The sequence below is a fragment of the Nannospalax galili genome, unplaced genomic scaffold, assembly GCF_000622305.1.
Source record: "Nannospalax galili isolate Female #2095 unplaced genomic scaffold, S.galili_v1.0 scaffold1093, whole genome shotgun sequence".
Lineage (NCBI taxonomy): Eukaryota > Metazoa > Chordata > Mammalia > Rodentia > Spalacidae > Nannospalax > Nannospalax galili.
The window spans coordinates 775,269-792,083 of NW_008333777.1; the positions used below are offsets into that span (position 1 = coordinate 775,269).

Consider the following 16,815-nt stretch of genomic DNA (forward strand, 5'->3'; position numbering starts at 1 on the left):
TTATCATCCTGTTTTTGGAGGACGTGTCTGCAATGTTCAGGAGGGACCAGATTATGGTAGGATTGAGGGGTTGCATCCATATACAAATGAAAAGAAAATGAAGCAAAAATGTAGTAAAGATGAAGTGGTAAGTTGGGGGGTTATAGAAAGGAGAGGAGAGGGATGCAAACAGAAAGAGGTCCAGGGGAAAAGGGCAGGGTGGTGAGGGAGTTTAGAGTAAACGTAGACTGAAAAGAGAGAGGCAAGTCAATGCGACCAGATAGTGTGGGACAGTCCCAGGACTCAGGAGCCTGAGCACAGAGGTCTTGATAACAAGGCCAGACTAAGGTGTTCAGAAAATGTAAATGGAGATATTAAGGAGGTGGAAAGGGGAACATCGAGTAAGAACACAACAGGACCAAACCGGCCTGCTAAAGAGACATTGGGTATTAAATAAAGACCAAGTAGACATAGAGGAGAGACCTGGGAGAGGTAGGGTGTGAAAACTACCTGGCCCAATTGCTCAATTCTGCCTGGGGTCCCATGTTCCTTCCCCAGCTCCTAGAACCCTACCTCGCTGCTGGAAGTCCTCTGTGATGAGCAGGCCCATTCTTCCCTCTGTTATATAATTTTTGACGTTATTATGAATAGGATTCTTTTCACACTCCTTAGACTGTTTGCTATTTTGCTGTGTACATTTATTACATTTTGGGTTGCTGATTTGCTTTATGCATCTTTTCTGTTTTTTTATAAATAAGATAGTGATATATGCAAACGAAAATAATCTTATGTTCCCTTCTAATTACAATACCTATTTCTTTTTATTGCCTTTTTAAGAAGAATAAATAGAAATAGAAAAAGGGAAATCCTGCCTTTTTGTTCTACAGAGAAAACTCTTCATCCTCTGCTGCTGTGAGAATAGCCATTTGCATTTATGACCTTTCTTACATCAACATGGTTTCTTCTCTTCCTAGCCTGCTTAGTGTTTACGATGAGAGGGCATTGGTTTTGTGAAACGCTTTCATTGCATCGATTGAGATGATAGTGTGCTTTTCCCCCTTCATTCTTTTAATGTTGTATATTCCACTGATTTTCACATGTTAGCCACCCTTGCATTCCAGGAATAAATCCCATTTGATCATAGTATATAATTCTTTGTTGTGCTGTTGAATTGTGATTGCGGTGTTTCATTGAGGATCAGTGGTCATAAGATAATACTGATGGATAGTCATGAGGTATGCTGACATAAGTTTTCTTGTAGTTTCTTTGTTTGGCTTCTGTTTTTTCAGGTTAATGCTGGCTTCCCTGACTGAGTTAGGAAATAGTCTCTTCCCCTAAAAATGTTGGAAGATTTAAGAAGAATGGTGTGGTGGTGTTGACTTCACAAGATCTAGAATCACTTATGAGACAAGCCTCTGGGCATGCATGTGAAGAGTTACCTAGAGTAGGTTCATTGAGGTGGGAAGATCCACTATAAATGTGAGTGGTACCATTCCACTGGCCAGGGTTCTGGACTGCATAAAAAGGAGAAAGTGAGCCGAGCATGAACATTGGTCACTCTCTGTCTCCTGAATGGGGATGTGATGTTCCTGCAGCCGCTCCTTCCCTGCCATGATGACTGCATCATTTGGAACTGTGAGCCAAAATAAACCCATCATCTTTAAGTCACGTTTGTCAGGCATTTTGTCACAGTAATAAGGCAAGTAATTAATACACATGGGCATTAATAAATCTTTTAGTTATTTAACTGAATTCACCAGTGAAGTCCTTTGGTGCAAGGTGTTTCGTTGTGGGAGAGTTTTGATTACTGACTCAATCTCTTCCCTAGATATAGATCTATTCTCAGTTTCTTCCTGGTCAGCCTTAGTTGAATATGTGTTTCTACTAGGAATTTGTCTATTTCACCTAGGTGACCAAATTTTAAACAAACAATTGCTCTCAGTACTGTCATTTTTATTTCTTTTTTAAATTTTTTATGTGTTTGAGTGTTTTGCCTGCATGTATGCAAGTGCACCCGTGTCCTGCAAACCTGCAGAGGCCAGAAAAGGGTGTCGAATCCCCTGAAACTGGAACTAAGGACACTTGTTAGCTGCCATGTGGGTGCTGGGAATCAAACCTGGGTCCTCTGGAAGAACAGCAAGTGTTCTTAACTGCTGAGCCATCTCTCCAGCCCCCTGTCATTTTTATTTCTATAAAATCAATAATGAGTCTTCTTCCCTTTCCCTTAGCCAACCTAGTAGGGGCATCGATCTTGTTGATCTTTTCCAGGAATCAACTTTTGATTTCATTGGTTTGTCTTTTTCCTCTTCTGTCAGTTAGCTTAACCACTTCAGATACTAACAATACAGACTTTTCTTCCATTCCTTTACCTTCAACCTGCTTGTGTCCATGGATCTAGCATGAGTCTCCTATAAAATGTACATAGTTATGTCGGTGTATGCCTTCTTTTGAGAGGCTAAACATATTCACATTTGGAGGAACCGTTAAGAAGGAAGCCATTTTTGCGATATACTTGCTTTCTCTATTTAATACCTGTTTGTCTTTTAGCTCTTCCTTTCTTTATAGTTTTCCTTTTTTTAGGGAAAAAAATCTAAAGTTCTAGTCTTTGTGCTCAGTTACTATTTTCAGTGGAATTTTTCACTCTTTTCTCCTTTTTTTCTGTATATCCTATAAATTATTTTCATAAATAGGGCTGACATGGAGGTTAGATTTCACATCTAAATGTATAGCAGTCTACTTTGAATTGATACCAAACTGATTTCAGTCACATGCAAAATCTGTATTGTTCCATCCTGCCCTACTCATTGTTATTAATGTCCTAGACTGCATCTTTGTATGTTACATAATCAATATACTTATGATTATTTTTGTTCGCCTTTCAAGTCTTATAAAAATAAAATTATATACAAAAATAATGAAGACTTTGTTTGCTGTTTGAGGCGTGGGGGCGGTGTTAATTGTTTGTTTTGGTTTTCTGGGATAGCCTCTTAATATAAAGTTCAAGCTGGCTTTGAATTCCCTATCCTCCTGCCTCTGCCTCCCAAGGACTGAGATTGGGAAACATGCACCACCTCACCCAGTTTAATGGTTACTTTTCTATTTACCCAAGTATTTGCAAGAGATCATTGTTTCAGATGGCTTTGAGTTATTGCTGAGCTGCTTTTATTTCAATCTGAAGGACTCCAAGTAGCACTTGGTAGGGCAAATTGCCATGAACCTTTGTCCTCTAGGCATGTCATGGCCACTGCTGTTTTGAAATCAGAGAAGCTGTGATTCCCAGCATGAGACACACACAAGATCTCCTTCCTGGAGAGTATGAGCCTCATGGGGCAGCATGCTAGGCGGTGTATAAGACATGCACAAGGGGCTCAGAGGGGCAGCACACAGGCTGCAACCTGGTGACTCATGAGGCAGTTCATGAGGGGCTCCTAGGTGGCTCATGAGACAGTGAAGGAGGTGCATGCAAGGGGCAAAGGCTGACAGGAGCCAAGGAGTCACACTAGGACCTACTTGCCCCAAGGATACATAAGCAGTTAACAATTATTGGGGACCAAAATGCTTCTTTGGTGGTATAACCACCCATAAGTTACCCCATTCAAACTTCCTGGGTCACCAAGCTAGAAACGGTGACCCACTCAGTGGAATCATCTCTTCCATCCTTAACTTTCAGTGAAGAGATGCTTGTTCTTGTGGCCTCAGGGAAAGCTAATCGCACATGTGGCCCCCACCAAAAACGTGACAGAACCCAAAGATGAGTTTGAGAATACCTGCATTATCTCTGCTCTTGACTGAAAAGATGTACAACTAGGGTTCTTCCGAGGAAAGATGAGGTCCAGGGTGGCTGCCCATGTGGTATGGAGTAGCATGTCTCCTTGATGAGTGGGGTCCACAGCATGAGTATGAGGATGCCCCTAAACGGCTGATGGATATAAAGAAAGTATTACAACTTCTGAAAGTGACACGTATGGGAATGGATCATAAGCAGGATGTGTCATCAGTTCATAGCCCTTGCTCTGGGTGATAAGAGAATGATGCTGACCTGTCTACCCAGAAAGAATGCGTACACATGGCCGGGTGGTGACACAGGCCTTTAATCCCAGCACTCGGAGAGGCAGAGGCAGAGGCAGAGGCAGGTGGATCTCTGTGAGATCAAAGCCAGCCTGGTCTACATGGTGAGTTCCAGGCCAGTTGGGGAGACAGGAAGACCCTGTCTCAAAAAGAAAAAAAAAGAAAAAGAATGTGCACACAGGAAAGAGAAACCACTATAAGAAAAAGACAAAGACATGTGAACACCATTCTTCAAACCAGCATCTGAGTTAGCAGGGAAAGTGAGGAGAAAAGGATGACGGACACGCGGGCTTGCCGTTTCTTAGGATTGGGAGGGGGGCTGAAGGGAGAGAGAGGACAAGTGTGATTGTCTACTCGATGAGATCTAGAATCGCTTTGGAGGTGAGCCCATGAGCTTGTCTGTAGGGATCAACTTGATTAGGTTAACAGAGATGGGAAATCCCGGACTTTGAAAAGGGAAACACTGAGCTAAGCACAAAAACTCATAACTCCTGCGTTTTGACTGTGGATGTGACACATCAGCTGCTTCAAGCCTCTGCTGCTGTGTGACTTCCCGACATGACTATATTTCAGACAGTGAGCTCAAACTGAACCTTTCTTCTACAAGTTGCATTTGTCAGGGTATTTTATCACAGCAACAGGAAAAGTGACTAAGACAACAAGTTAGACACCCCCCCCCAAACTTGGAACGCATGGGAAGAATCAGATGGCGAAGACCAAGAGGGCAAGGAAGAAATGACAGAAGATAACTCTCAGTCTGATCGTTAATATAGTGATGGGGAAATCCATGGTTCAGCATGCGGAGGGCTCAGTACAGGACACTGATAACCAGAGAACACTCTGCTTCTGAAATTCTCAAACTAGGAGGAATTTCTTTAATTATTCATTTGTGTGTGTGTGTGTGTGTGTGTGTGTGTGCACAGCAGCGTTGAAGCATGGGTGCGCATATGTAGAAGTCAGAGGGCAACTTGTGGGAGTCGGTTCTCTCTTTTTACCATGTGGGTACTGGGGATTGAACCCATGTCATCGGGCTTGGTGGCATGTGCCATTTACCCACTCAGTGAACCATCTCACTGGCCTGGGAAAGATTTTTAAATAAGAAATGAAAGCGCCTCTCACAGCCCGCAGTGCACTGGTTCATCTGGTTATCCCTCACTGAAGTCCCCATGAGTATCAGGAACTGGTAAACAATAAAGGAGGGTGTTCTAGTTTGCTTTTTCTGTTGCTGTGACAAAACACTCTGACCAAAACAACAGGGAGGAAAGGGTTTATTGCATCTTTTAAAAAATATTTTACTTATTTTTATTTTTATGTGATTAGTGTATTGCTGCATGTGTGTAAGTACACCCTTGTCATGCAATCATGGAGATCAGAAGACGTCGGATCCCCTGGAACTGGAGTTACAGACAATTGTTAACTATCATGTGGGTGCTGGGAATCAAACCTGGGTCCTCTGCAAGAGCAGTCAGTGCTCTTAATCGCTGAGCCATCTCTCCAGCCCTGATTTATTGCATCTTACACTTACATTTAAGTGGTAGTCTGTCTTTGAGGGAAGTCACACAGGAACTCAGGACAGGAACCTAGAGGCACAGATCATGGAGGAGTGCTGCTTACTGGCTTTCTCCTCTGGCCTGTGCTCAGTCTGCTTTCTTATACAATACAGGACTACCTGCCCAGGGGTGGCACTACCCACAATGAGCTGGATCCTCCCACATCACTCAACAATCAAGAAAATGCCTCACAGATATGCCCACAGGCCAGTTTCATGGAGGAAATTCCTGACTTGAGGCTCCCTCTTCCCAGGTGTGTCAAGTTGACAACCAAAGCCAACCACCAGAGGAGAGGCATTACCAAGGGAACTGTGGCATATCATAGATGCAGTGTTTGATGCCCAGTTCACTAGGCCTGGTGGGACTATGTTCACAGGAGAGTTAAAAAATAAGTTAACTCAGCAGGGGTCTTGGCACTGGTATAAAGCTTTGGTGAACCCCATGGTGGGACATGATCTTTAGGCAGCAAGAGAGGCTCTGGCAGTAAATGACTTAAATCACTATTTAAATTGGGTAAGTAAGGTGCTAAAGCAATAAGAAGATATGAGAAAATGGAAGCAGAAACGGTATCCAGGTCACTCAAAAGAAAATGTAGCAAGATTTCTGTTGAGCCAGGAAAAGTTTAACAGAAAACCAAAGGCTCTATGCTAATGGAGGTCTCTGGAAGGCTTCAAGGCCTCTGCAACAGTTCACCAAAGGGGCGAAAAAAGGAATAAATGATAGAGTGGTACAAGTTAGAATGATTTAGCTTAGCAAGTGTGTTCAGCCACCTCCTCCTCCATCCCAAGAACATGTTACGCACATTTCTCCCCTTCAAGAGAGTATACTGGGGGTGGAGTCGTCTATTTAGAAGAGGTGACAGCCACAGCTTATCAGACCCCAGACCATGGGCCAGACCAATCAGTGCAAGCCAGTCCTGCTGAGACTTCCCAGGCTGGGAAGGCCAGACAGTTCATGGAGAATGACTGGATGGTAGAAATCTAGATAGTAGTGCCTCCCATCCATGATCTTGTATCCAATATGATCTCTTCAGGAAACAATTGACACAAGTGATAGATCTTTTCATGCTATCTTAGAGCTTGTTGATGTTTTATTTTAGTAGCCCACTAGCCTCCGGAGTCCAATTTGCATTTGCTTAGGCAATGAGCCTTCAGAGACCCTGTCTAGTCTCTGTAAAGAGGTTTCATTATGTCATGTAACTCATGAGTCTCTTATACATTTCAGAAAACTTCCGCAAGAACCTTAGAAAGAGCAACTGAAGGATTTGAAAGAAGGCACATCACATGGGTATAAAAAGAAGGCACATTGCATGGGTATAAAAAGAAGGCACATCGCATGGGTATAAAAAGAAAGCACATCGCATGGGTATAAAAAGACATCTCAGGAGCCACAAAATTGTTGGGTAATAAACCTCAAAGCCTGGGGTAGACTACCTACTTATATGAGTTATTGCCCAGAGAGGCTCCTGGGGCAACAAATCATAACAGCTGTTGCCACTATTGCTGGTGGGATACCAGAGCTAGATGGTAAGACTTCATTGCTGAAGACACCACATACTTATATGCAAAACATGAAGAAATCAAGACGGAGACCAGTGAGATGACTCAGCAGGTAAAGGTGCTTGCTTCTAATCCTAATGACCTGAAATCAATCACTAGAACCATGTGGTAGGAGAGAACTGACTCCTGCAAATTGTCCTGTGACTTCCACACACACAGAGACACTGAATTTAATTTAAAAAAGAAACCAAGCTAAGACCTAAGGAGAAGCTCTCTCCTGCAGGATGACTTGTTAGTGCCAAAAGGCACTGTACAGGCTTCTAAGGGAGAACTGTAACCGCTAGTCCTCAGCTGTAGACCCTTAGTGTTGTACTACCCAGGTGAGAGATGCTCACTTACACAGTAGTGGCACAATTGTCACAGATGCAGCCAACTACTTTCTGGATTCAAGGCCTGCCTACCCTACAGAGGAAGCTCATGTCTGATATTGTAACCCTTGGCTAGGGAGGTCATAAGTCCAGTGGGGAAGCAATTGCTATAATTTTGTCAAATGAATGTGACATGTTTCTCAAAATACCTTCTGAACATTTATGGTTTTGACCATAGATTATTTAGTCAGACAAGTTTTCTTTTTGCTGTGGTAAACAGTTACTCCAGAGATTCCTAAGAGGCCAAAGTGTTAAAAATAACTATTAAAGGTTCAACCCTAAATAAGACATCTCTATCACCCCTGCCAAGGCTCACGTAGCATTGTGGAAAAGAGGACAGAAAGACTGTAAGAGGGAGGAGAAGGAGTGAAGTGGATCTTGATCCTCAGGCCAAAGCATGACTGTTGCCACCTTGAAATCAGGGGAACTGTGGTTACTCACATGAGACCTTTACAAGACTGGGCCTATTAGCATTCTCTTATGAAAGGTAGGAAGAACTCAGGAGGCATATGAGCTTTGCACAAGCAGCTCAAAAGGCAGCACACAGGGGGATTACAGGAGAGGTGGCTCATGAGATGCACAACGCTCCTCCCCTCCCCAAGGATATATAAACGGGTAGAAATTTATGGGTGAAGAACCTCTTCTTTAGTGGTGTGGGCTGCCTTTAAGTTACCCAAGCTCCTTTAGGTAAACTTCATCCCTGTTCCTGTAAGTAGCACCAGTTAAACTCATTGGTTCGCCAAACTAGACTTGAATAGAATCTTTACTTGGCCTGCTCTTGGAGCCCTGGCTGTGCTGAACAGCCATTTGCTCATATATGCCAGGAAAACTAGCACAACAATGAATTCACTCAGCTTTTGTTTATCTGGGAAGTTCTTACTTCCCCCACCCCCATTCATAGTTTTACCAGATACATAATTATTGATCAGTGGATCTTTGTTGCTGGTAGTGATAGTGATGGTGGCAGTATTTCACACAGCATCTTAAATATATCATCTCATTGACTTCCAACCACCTATTTTTCTGCTGAGAAATTAGTTTTACTGAGAACCCTTTACACATGACAAATTCTTTCTCTCAATGCCTTTACAGTCTCTCTTGATCTCCCAATACTTTGATTATGTGTCTTGATGTGAGTCTCTGGGCTTATCTTACTAAGAAATTATTGACTTTTAAAATTTGCATATCTAGCTATTTGAATTTGGGAGGTTATAGCTAAAATTCCTTCTGGGAGGCACAAAGGACATCTGGCCCTGTGCTGGATAGCTTTAGTGTCAACTTGACACACCTGGGTTGAGGGAGCCTCAACTGGTGAATTGCCTCCATTAGACTGGCCTGGGGCCATGTCTGTGGGGCATTTTCTTGATTGTTGAGTGATGTGGGAGGGCCCAGCCCACTGTGGGTGGTGCCATACCTGGGCAGGTGGGCCTGTGTTGCATAAGAGAGCAGGCTGAGCCCAGGCCAGGGGAGCAAGCCAGTAAGCAGTATTCCTCCATGGCCTGTGCTCCATCCAGCTCCTGCCTCCAGGTTCCTGCCCTGAGTTCCTACCTTGGGCTCCCTGATGAACTGTGACCTGGGAGATGTAAGCTGAATAAACCCTTTCCTCCCCAAGTTGGTATTGGTCAGAGTGTTTTGTCACAGTAGTGGAGGAACAAACTAGGACAGGCCCCTTCCTCCCTTGGTCTCTAAGACAAATGAGGTACAATTTTGCCAAACTACAGTCTGAAAAACCATTAAGTTTATTGGGCTTACTTACAGAGTAGTGGGTGAAAGTTGACTTTCAAAAGTATGGGTGCTCCCGTCCTAAGGCAGCACTGGAAAGTCTCCACCCAGGCGTGGATCATGACTTCCCAACAAATGCACAAAATACCCTTAGCCCCTCCCCCTCATACACGTAGGGTCAACTGGTTGGTTGGGAGGTGTGGCTGACTCTCCCTGCCCCTCCTTTCTTGCAGAACATTAACAGTCAACACGTTTGGCCGTGATGGTCCTAGGCAGGTGGGTGCAACCAAGCTTGGGAAGAAGGCGTCTGTCTGTACTCAGCCAGTTGGAACAGTCCTATGCAACAGAGGTGTTCAGCCTTTGTTCTTCAAACAAGTTTGCTTTCTCTTTTCCTCTCCTTCTAGGACTCCTATAAGGCAAAGTGCATGATGGCATTCTTTTAAGCCTTTGTCTAGTTGAGTATGAAGTTTGCTTCATCAAGGAGCTTACGCCACTTTATTTTTAACCTTTGGTGGGTCCTATTTTCCTGTTTCATTGTCTACAGTGTGACTTTGATAAAAATCAGAAACTTGAAAAAAATCAGCTGTGTCTGTGCCAGTCTTTGCAGCCTAATTAATAAGGGAAGTCCTTCACTAGTTTTCTACGTAAGTGGGACCAGCCTGAGGTGAAATCTTGACGTCTTCTCCAGTCTGCTGACCCGCCTCCCACAGCGTCTCACCATAGTCTCCCCTTAGGTAATGCTGCTTCTCCACCTTAGGTAATCTCTTGCCCTACCTGAGGATCTTGGTTCTCCTGCTTCTCTTTACCTGAGATCCATGTTCAACAAAATAAACACTGACCTTCAGAAATTCCCCCAGATATACTGGAACATAGCAAATAAGGACTCTGTTCTCTCTAGTTTGAAAGAAGGAATTAGAAGCTGGGATGCCACCTCCTCCAGACCTGTCTCTCCCTTCACATCATCATTTTGAGATTCATCTTAGTGTGGTGTGCATCGACAACTCATTTTTCTTGTAAAGTAGCTTTCCACTCTGAAGCACCACAGAGGTTTCACGCGTTCACCTGTTGATGACCGGTGCATTGTGTCTACTTTAGGGTTATTTCAAATAAAATGGCAATGGACCATCACGTACAAAATTTTTATTTGGACTCCGGGTTTCATGTATTTAAAGATAAGTAGCTAAGAGCTGACTGGGCCGGCATGTTGTACGCCTGCCAAACTATTTTCTAAAGAACTCACACTTTTTAATATTCTGTTCAAGAGCAAATGAGATTCCAGTGCTGCCACGTCCTTCCATGTCCCAGCTCCTGACAGGTGTGTGAGGCTGAGCCATGAATCGGAGTTTCCCACACAATGATGCTGAGCATCTTTTCCTGTGTTTAACTTGCCTTGCACATAGCTTCGTTAGCTGAATATCTGTTCAAATCTTTGGCCCATTTTTTTCTTGAGTTTAGGTTTCTTATCATTGCAGCACCGGGGTGGGGGGGTGCAGGTGGCTTGTCCCTGCTATGTGGCTTGTCTTTTCATTCGCTTAACAGTGCCTTTTGCAAAGTGCTGATGTCTAATGGAGGCAGGACAGAAAGGAGCCCAGCAGCCTCACTCTTTCTGCTTGCCTACTTCTCAATTCCTTTCTCTCCTCATCTTTAACTTTTCAGGTGACACAATTATCACGGGCTACATGCTTACTTTTAAACATGCATTTTTCCCACCTGGCTCCCTGTCTGACATTTTAATGGTTTTGCTGGCTTAGCGTTCCATGGGCAGAGCACACTGAGAGAACATACTTTCTGTGCACAGTTTGAAGTCGGTGCACACTCCCTCAATGTTAATGCCATAGCAACGTGCCTTTAACTTTTTATTTCTTTGAGCCGGGCCCTCATCTGGAAGGGTTCTGGGCCACATTTTCAAGCTCTTTGGTGCTGATTATCATGAGGCTCCTGAGATTATGAAGGGAAGGCATGCAGAGTCTATGCTCAAATTACTATCCTAAATGACTCTATGGGGGGTTTCCTTCAGGGGTCACTGAGAGCCAGAGTGGAATGTTTTTCCTTCTTTACTTCATCCCAGGCCTTGGGGCACAAGAACCATAAATGCAGGTAATGTGTTTAATAGCCAGATTCTCTGGGCTCATTTTTCCACCTCTCTCCCCACCCCCAGCAATATTCATGAAACTTCAGAGTTAGCCAGAGGCTGACTTAGCCCTCACCGCCATGTTTCTGCAAAGGCCAAGAGATTTTGGACAGCTGTGAGGCACAGAAGGTTGAGTGTAAAGCACAGAAGTCTGGCAGTCTGTTCTCAGCGCAACAGGGAGATTCAGCACTGCTCATAGGTGGTAAGTATTCAAGCAGCATCCAGACTGCTGCATGATAAAGGAACTTGTCACTGGAGCATCTGACAGGAAATTGAAGTACACCATACCCCTTTTGCATATAGGCCTTGCTTTCCATGGTTTCAGTTACCTATGGTCAAATTTCAAATGGAAAATTCTAGAAATAAAAATCTCATAACCCAGGCCAGCCAGGGGTCCACAGTGAGACCCTGTCTCAAAAAAAAAAAAGTATCTCTCCACGATGGACAGATATATAAAGCATAAGTTTCTTTTTGCAAGAAAGAAATTGGACTAAGCCCCTCACTGTTTTAAGCTGCAGGCTCCAACCTGCTCCATCGTGTTTTGGTCATGAATCACCCTCTGACCAGGGTACCTATGCTGCATCCATTACTTACTGGCTAGCCACACAGACAGCTGGCTCCTCACACCTGCTGTGGTGCTTGTTCAAGTGGCCCTTACATGGAGTGTAAGGCTATGCTGCAATGTCACTTCATATCACTCCACATGATCGCAGACAGGAGAAGGGTACATGCAATACAGTAAGACAGAGAACCACATTCACATGACCTTTATCATGCTGTATTGTTACAGCTGTCCCGTCTTCTTAGTAGTTATTGTTAATCATTAATCTATTATCATGCTTAACTTATAAATAAAAACTTCACTGTAGGTTATAACAATCTATAAGGGGGTCCATTCTATCACAGCCTCAGGCACCCACTAGAGGTCTTCAAGTGGATTCCCCCCAAGTCAGGTGTGATGGCCCACATCTTTAATCCCAGAACTCGGGAGAAGGTAGGTCAAGGACAGCCTGGTCAACATGGCAAGTTCCAGGCCAGCCAGGGTTCCACAGTGAGACCCTGACTCAAAATAAAAGGATTTCTCCAAGATCAACAGATATATAAAGCATAAGTTTCTCACTGCAGGAAAGAAATTGGACTAAGCCCCTCATTGTTTTAATGCATTTAATACTGCCAGTACTTATTATCGATGCTAGCAGCTGGCTGGGAGCCAGCCTCAAGGATACAGCAGTGAGCGGGGTGCAGGTAAACCCTGGTCTTTGGGGGCATCAGTCTAGTGAGTGAAGAGTACTGGGATGTCATTACCACAAGGTGATGACCACAGCTGTGGCTTGGTCATCCAAGTTAGGCCAGGGCCTTTGCTCGGATACTTCTTGACCTTTGAGATCAAATTTCCCTTTACAAGCAATCATACTGGTGACACTAAAGTTTGCACAATTGGCCCACAGCTGCTGCCTGCTGAAGCTGAGCTGTGGCCCAGAGTTTTAGAGCACAGGGTATGGGCCTTCATGTCACCATGCCTCTGTTTAAGATTCCTACAAAGCCAAGTAAACGCACAGTTCCCGGTGGCCCATGTATCCTGTACCCGACCCTTACTCTTACCTGAAGAAATCACGTGTAGGGCTGCATACCTCCTCTCCTCTGATTTAACATATTAGCCCTTGAAGTAAAAGTCACTTCTCTGCCCCCAGGCAATTAAGCTATTCAGCTCAAAAATAACAAATTACCATTAAGTATTTTGCTCGAAACCAGAGGCTTGATGCTTGCCAGGATCAAGGGCCAAGACAGTTGGTGAAGGCCCTTCTCTGCTCTTAGCCCTGGGAGCAGGGAGGACAGGGCGGCTGGAGCACAAGTGAAAGGAAAACTAAGCTACCTGCCCTGAGCGAATGTGAGATCTGGCTGCAGAGGCGAGAAAGAACCGTTCCATCTGCAGAAACAGCCTAGGCCAGGACCGGGTGTGACATCTACTGTGCACACTCCCCAGACCCTGGCTCTCACTGTGTGTTCTGATGAGTCCCTTTACCTCTTTGAGTCTCTATTTCTTCATCTGCCACAGTGTTTTCCAACAGAATTTCTTTTTAAAAATATTTTATATTATTTTACGTGTATGAGTATATTGCCTGCATGTATGTAAGTAGACCTGTCGAGCAATGCCTATAGAGGTGAGAAGAGGGTATCAGATCCCCTGGATATGGACTTATGAATGGTTGGTAGCTGCCATGTGGGTGTTGGGAACCAAATCCAGGTCCTCTGCAGGAGCGGTGAGTGCTCTTAACCACTGAGTCATCTCTCTAGCCCTATCCAATAGAATTTCTACGGAAAGTTTTAATGTTCTGTATCTGTACTGTTCAATACCAAGTGTGGGATTACTGCCAAGGGGCTTTGGAGCTTATAAAACATGCCTAACACCTAGATTTTAAACTTGGTAAGTTTAGTTATTTTAAATTTAAGTAGCTGTGTGTGCCTAGTGACTACCATATTGGGCAGCATAGACCTAGCCACTTAGGAGACAGGATGTTTGTCTATTTGCAGCAGTATATTGAGAGAACTCTAGAATTCTACATTTTGCCTCAAGACCTGCCTTGAAATAATATGGTGGTGAAATTCATGCCCCTAGCTTTGGTGTGCCTGGGTGTGAGGCCCGAGTAGACCCCTTAGCTTCTCAGCACCTCGGTTTCCTTACCTGTCAACTGTGGATAATAACAGTCACCTGATCATGGGGCTACTTTAAAAACTAAGTGAGATAAAAGATGGTGATGCTCAGAACGGAGTCTGGCTCCTACAGCTCACACACGGCTGCCTGCTAAGAGCTGTGTTATTAATGAGGCAGCATATGTCAGCCTCCTGGGGCTACACCGTGTCCCCAGGATCAGGAACCTCCTCCATCCTAGCACCTGAGGAGAGACACAGGCGTTGATCTCATGCCACCCCCACCCCTCCTATGCCAAAGAGATTAAAATTGTTCTGGAGTTTTTAGATTCAGTGCAAAGCACAAATCAACTGGAGAGTGCCTAGGGTGGGACATTTATTATTTGCATGCAGATTGTTAAGACTTAAAATTCCTATGAACGTGCTGAAGAACACAGACCACACCTCATTTTCTTTCTTGCCTTCCCCATGCTTTGGAGAGGGAAAAACACCTTCAGAATGTAGGAACACTGTCCTAGGTTGCTTTGGCGTCAACTCAGGGTAATGGCTACTATGGGATATCTGTCTGAGCAGTTCCCTGTGGGGCGTCACTGATGCCACCCGCAGTGTATCCCATTGGGTAAGCATCCTCTTTGGCCTTGCTTCAGTATACAGTGGATTTGGCAGGGATTTGGATGGGGAGGAGAAGTTTTAAATGTCATTTCAGCTCTGATGGTCCAAGATTGACAGGTAGAAAGATGGCTTAGTGGCTAAGAGCACTTGCTGCTCTTGCAGAGGACCCAAATCTAGTTCCCAGCAGATGACTGGCTGCTCACAATCATCTGTAACTCCAGTTCCAAGGAAGCCGATGTGCCTCTTCTGGCCTACATAAGTACTGCATGCATGTGATGCACATATGCACATTCAGGTAAATACTTGTACACATAAAAAACATTAACACTATAACAGGCTGTCAAGGCTTGTAATTAAACAGTATGTTTCCTCTGGCACAGAACTTTACAGATCAGAGTGTCCTAGTTACTTTCTGCTGCTGTGATTAAACAAAACAAAAACAAAACCAAAAAACAAAAAACACTGACCAAAACCAACTTGGGGAGGAAAGAATTTATGTTACATTCCCCAGGTCACAGTTCATAGAAGCCAGGGCAGGAACACGGACGCAGAAGCCCTCACCATGAAGAGACTTTGCTTACTGTCTTGTCCCCCTGGCCTGTGCTCAGTCTGCTTTTTTTTTCTCTTTCTTTTTCTCTCTTTTTTTGTTTTATCTTTTTCAGACAGGGTCTCCCTGTAGCATCAACTGGCCTGGGACTTACTATGTAGACCAGGCTGGCATTGAACTCACAGAGATTCACCTGCCTCTGCCTCCTGAGTGCTGGGATTAAAGGTGTGCGCCCCCACGTCCAGCTCAGTCTTTCTTATATAACCCAGGACCACCTGCCAAAGGTGGCACCACCCACAGTGGGCTGGGCCTCCCACATCAACCAATAACAAAGGAAATGTCTCACAGACATGTCCATAGGCCAGTCCAGTAGAGGAAATTCCCCAGTTGAGGCTCCCCCTTCCCTGGTGTACCAAGTTGACAACAAGCTATCCAGCACCCAAGGTGAAAAAACTCAAATCTATCCAGTGACTGAGTAGTTTGCGGCAATGACTAGGTCATGCTGAGTAGATGCAAAGGTGAACTGCAGTGCCCACCCTCTGAGGAGGCTGCTACTCCATGTCACCAGGTAGCATTACCTTGGGAGAAAGTAGCCTTTTTTGACAGATCTCCAGATTTTCCAAGCAACGTCAGAAATGTGGACTTTTGAAAAGCCAAACCTTCCATTTTTAAAGTTTGACTCAAAAAGCTACAAAAACTGTAGGCCATGCAAAGGCCACATATAGAATAAACTCCTTCCTCCACCTGTCCCGGGCTAGATGATCAAGCCAAAGGAGCTCAGATCCCACACTGGTCTCAGGAGACCGACTTTAGAAGTAATTCAGGTATCAGAACAATTTTTAAAATCTAACTCTTTCTGATAAAAATGAATACTATAACCTTTGGTCCAAACCAGTGGAGTTGAAGCTGGGCTGAAGACCCAAAGCAAACAAGGTTCCTGCTGATTTCTGGGAGTTGGCTGTCCTGTGTCAAGAGAGACATTCAGAGCTGCGGCTCGTTTCAGCCCAGGTGGCTAAACCCCAAAGGCCTGGTTATCTTGAATCCCTGAGAAGCAAAGCTTCCCATGCTCCTTGCTGAGTCATAGAATCAGTTCCCCAGAATTGTTAGGAAACCACCATTAAATGGAACAATTAGTTCCTACCCGAGCAGTCCTGGAATGGCAGAGGTTTAATCCCTGCCCTTCCCTGCATGGAAGCTTGTCCATGTCCTTTTTTCCTAGCAGTCATTACAGCCCATGATGTATGAAGATCTGTTTCCTTGTTTACATCATCCAACCCACCTCACCTCCTTTAACAGCTAGAAGAGACAATTTCCAAAGGCGATCTTCCCCCAAGGTACCCTGACCTGGCAACATGAAGCAAGTCTCCTTGGAGAATGGGCACTGCATCTGCCCAGTACTGTCTATTCACTGTGGCCGCCTGCCGAGTCACTGAAGGTGTTTGAGTTTTTGACCCTCATCTGTGTAGTTCTGGCCCAGAGAATGGAAATACTGTTTAATTAATAAGTGGTTGTCGAGGTTGCATTGCAGTGTCTCCAGAACCAGCAGCCTGTTGTTTCTTTGGACTCCTTTGTCAGACAGACTGCTCTTCAAAAGCAAATCTGACCTGGGGGATTTACATCAGCACCCATG

General features: G+C 44.5%; 1 long non-coding RNA gene across 2 annotated transcripts in view; it reads right to left on the bottom strand.

Annotated features, from left to right (window-relative positions):
* LOC115069501 overlaps positions 1–16,815 on the bottom strand; it is a 156,056-nt gene that overhangs the window by 82,786 nt on the left and 56,455 nt on the right. For both annotated transcript variants that reach the window (XR_003848765.1, XR_003848764.1), the window contains exon 2: positions 3,747–3,898. This is a non-coding gene — a long non-coding RNA (uncharacterized LOC115069501). The remainder of the gene's footprint in view (positions 1–3,746; positions 3,899–16,815) is intronic.